The following is a 4625-nucleotide window of genomic DNA, read 5'->3' as shown; positions in this document are numbered from 1 at the left end:
GTGAGAGATCATAATCTGGATGCTAAGGGAGCTCATTACTATTTGATTAGTCATTGTTTCTAGGCATTTTCATTGCACAGAGCTGGAAATATGTTTTTACTTATGACACTATAAGTTCATTATGATACTCCCAATTCAAACACAGGATTATAGTGATTTTACTTAGTCTCACTGATTTTACATTTGCATCTCCCTTTTGAACATACCAAAGCTCTCCATTTTAAATAGCACCCAGATAATTACTTATTTGATTTATCACAGAAAACAGCCTCAGAATGACAAAACTAATACAACCACCAACACAGCATTTTTATTTCTTTCAGTTAATGTTGTCCTCAGTGTATATCCCACTACAGTCAACTTAATTTAAATTCTTAGTTTAGTATTTTTCTGTATGGTTTTCAACCACTGTATAAAGAGTTGCATTTATATGATATGTCTTAATTTTAATGATTGAAGACTGATTTTTAAGTATTCTTTTGTAATATAACTACATAAAATATTTACCTACTTCTAAGATCAAATCTATCAGTTAAGATATATTCCAAAAAGACTAATTTCTAATAGGGTATCCTCTAACCTATTCCTTCTTCCCTTCATATATATATATATATGAATGGATCCACATATATATATATATTAATTTATAGTTTATCCTACCATTTCTTCATTATTTTAAATAAAATATTATACATTGGCTTTTAAATGCCCCATTCTTAAATGAAAGGTCACATCTTTATGCACTTTTTTCCAGCTTGCACTTTTTTTTTTTAATAATGTATCCTGGAGATCAGAGCAGAATGTAAAAATAGTTCCCACTCTTTTGCCAGCTATATAATACTCTACTGTGTGGTTACATATTCAACCAGCCTTTTACTGATGAACATTTGAATTTTGTTCAGTCTCTATACATTTGACATATTGACTCCTTTATCCGTGGTATAAGTTATAAAAATGACTTGCCGGTTTGATTTTATACATTTTCTTGCTTATAGTGTTTTTTACATGCAAAAATTTTGAGGTTAAGTTAAATTTATCTATGTTTTCTCTTATTATTTCTTTTTATTTATAGTCAGAAAAGTTAACTCTATTCCAAAGTTATAAAGAAATTCACTCATGTTTTTATGTAGTATTAAAATGCCTCTTTTTCTTTTTTTGCTTTTACCAATCTCTGATGCATTTGGAGTTTATTCTAAAATAAAGTGCAAAAAATGATTCAACTATATATTTTCCATATAGCACATTAAAATATCCCATACTAAAATCTCTCTTTCTCCACTAATTAGAGGTGCCACGTTTAGTATATACCAAATTTTTATAAGCAGTTATTTCTGTTCTGGGTTTTCTGCTGTTTTTCCATCAGCCTATTTACTCATTCTGTTTATGGACAAAATCAATTATACTTATAGAGGCATTATAATATGTGTAATGCTTAGTAGGGCTAGCCTCAGCTTCTTCCGTTGTTTTTCCTTTTTGGGGTTTTTCTGAATATTTTTGATTACTTCATATTCTAATTGAAATTTATAATCAATTTGTCTTGCTCAAAAAAGCTGATTTTTTGTTGTTGTTGTTGTTTGTGTATGTCTTTCAGGTGTAAAATATTGTCTTCTTCATATAGTTTTTGGACATCTTTTGTAAAGTTAACCCCTAAGTATTTTATTTTTATTTGTGCTATTACAATGTGGAATATTCTCTTTCATAATATCTTCTACTGTTTTTGTTGGCCTATACATAGGCTATAGATTTTAATATGTTAACTGGAAAATGTCTTACTTTATTAAGTTATTGTTTCAATTATAGTACTTTCTAAATTTTTTTCACATATATAATTTGATTTTCTGCAAATAAAGATAGTTTTACCTCTTCCTCCTCAATTCTCATGTCTCTGATTCTCTTGTCTAATTGTATTGGCTAATATATCCATCACAACATTAAATAGTGCTGGAGATAATTGATACCCTTTTCTTTATCCTGACATTAGTAGAAAAGCCTCTAATGTTTTCATATAAAGTAAGATGTTAGTTGTGATAGATTTAATTACTTTTCCAGGTTTTTCATTTCATCCCTGTAACAGAACTGTTTATCCATACACTTTGTCATGTGATTCCGACATGCCGCCCAGTAGAGATGTGGAGTATTTATGTTTTCCCCATTAACTGAGTTTGACCATGTGACTTGGTTTATCGAAAGGAATGTTTGTGGATGTGATGTAAATACAGTTCTTAAGTATGCTTGTATGATTTGACTTGGTATTTTGTGCTGCTGCCATCCTCCATGGAAAAATAAAATAAAAAGAAATTCTCCAGGTAATAAACTTTTTCCAGAATAAAGAAAAACATGGCATAGACCTTAACTTAGCCTGCAGCCTGCAGCTTAGCCCAGTTGATAATTGCTGAGTGGTAGTAAACTACAACTGAGCTGCAGACTTATGTTGTTGCAAGTCACTGTGCTTGGGGTTTGCTTGTTATGCAGCATAATTGCAGCAATAGCTAATAAATATATTGATTTTCAGGCCAAACTGGATATATACAATTGTGTGTGTATGCATGTGTGCATATGCATATATAATGTTAAGAAAATATTAATTAATTGATGTTTTACTAAGTGTTTTGACACAAAAGGGTGTCAAATTTTATTAAATTCTTTTTCAGCTTCTAGGAGAATAATCATAAGTTTTTTTACATTCAATCACACCCTTACTCTGAAAGTTTCCTTACATGGAAATTCAGGACAATAATTCACTCATAGCACGAGATAATAAAAGGAGATGAGTCTAAATTGCCCTCAATTCTCTATTTACTCTAGTAGTTCTCACCAAAGAGATTTTCAAAAATTCTATTACATATTGCAGCGCAATAAGAATAAGAATAATAACAGTCAAAGTTAAGAATCGTTTTCTCCACAAAAACTAGATCTTTTTTAAAATTTTATTTTGAAATATCTCTTCACTTCCAAAGCAATAATTTCTATCAAATCAAGTTCTACATTTTGACATAGGAAAAATATTCCCACCCCTGAATTGATTAAATTTTTTTCTAACCTCTATTTCAGCTAAATACCTACAAAATGTATCATCTTCTTCATGTTGTCTTTCATTTTCTTTTTAATTCTCATTTCTTTCTTGTACTAATGAAAATAAGGAAGAAACAATGGGAAAATTTTTCTTGTTCATTTTCCTTTTTAGTCCTAGATTAGAGCCAGAAGGAGGAAATAGTCTTGAGGTTAATAGTTCTGCCCCCTCCATTCTTTTTTTCTTTTTTTTTTTTTTTTAAAAAAAGATGACCGGTAAGGGGATCTTAACCCTTGACTTGGTGTTGTCAGCACCATGCTCAGCCAGTGAGCGAACCGGCCATCCCTATGTGGGATCCGAACCCGGGGCCTTGGTGTTATCAGCACCGCACTCTCCCGAGTGAGCCATGGGCCGGCCTCCCCTCCATTCTTAATAATAACACTTATTTCTTCTGAATGGAAAATTAATACATATTCATATGTAAGATTTGGAAAATAAAGAAAAGTATAAATGAGATGACAACCCATATCCTAGAGACTTAATCATGATTTATTTGTTAGTATTCTTTGCAGTTTTTCTCATATTTACCACCTATAATGAAATATGCATCTTGATTATTTGCACTAAAAATTATATAGTAAATATATGTTGTTATCATTGGCAACACTTACAAATATAATTTTTGATGTAACTATAATATTTCTACTACTTCAATGTATCAATGTATCAATCATTCTCTCTCATCTAAATTTAAGGTATTTTTTCAAATTTTGGCTCATCATGAATTATGACTTGACAGAAAATTTCAAGCATAAATTTCAATTCACATTTCAGATTACATTCTTACGAGTGATCTCGAGAGAGGAATCACCATAGGTCATAAGACTACTGGTACATTGTTGCATATCAGACAATCTCAACTGAGCTGTGTTCAAACACGGAATGATGTATTTTTTTCCCCCAGTAATGAAATCGGCTTTGACTTTTGAGTTTTGAATTCACAAATGGTGATGTGGCTGGAAAGGAAGAACTATTACGTATCTCACTACCTTTCAAAACATTGGCTATATTTCCAAATCCCCCTCTTAAAGCTTGAGCCGTGTAATCACGGTACACCCTCGGCAGAGAAGGTGAGAAGGTGGTCTGCGGGTTTTCTCAGTCTCTTCTCCTGCATCTCCTCCTGGTCCTCTCTTTTCTCTCACCTTTTCTTAGCCTTCCTTCTCTCTACTCCTCCACCTCTCTCTGAAGAAGTAAACCATGTGTGTAAAGCTATATGGAGCAGCTTGTGCTTATCTGAACAACACAATTATAGTGACAACCTCATGTTTTCTCTCTTCTGTCACTTGCTGCTGTTTCTCTACCTAATACTGACAGTCAGTCAGGGCTCTTGGTGCAGCCAGCGTCCAGATGATGTTCTCTCATTGTTTCTAGGGGAGGCCATAGCATCCTCCTGCTCTGAAGCCTCCTATAATGGGTTACAGAGGAAAAGAGCAGACATGCCTCAAGCAGTTGACACCAAGTCTGGCGAGTCTCGCCCCTTTCCTGGGAAGCCTTCTTAGGGAATTGACGAGATGGCATAAGCCCTTCTTGACCCAGTGGAAACACGTCCTCTGCT

The sequence above is a fragment of the Galeopterus variegatus genome, unplaced genomic scaffold, assembly GCF_000696425.1.
Source record: "Galeopterus variegatus unplaced genomic scaffold, G_variegatus-3.0.2 Scaffold113, whole genome shotgun sequence".
Classification (NCBI taxonomy): Eukaryota; Metazoa; Chordata; class Mammalia; order Dermoptera; family Cynocephalidae; genus Galeopterus; species Galeopterus variegatus.
The sequence above is the reverse complement of the archived record's forward strand: the minus strand, read 5'-3'. Positions refer to the sequence as shown.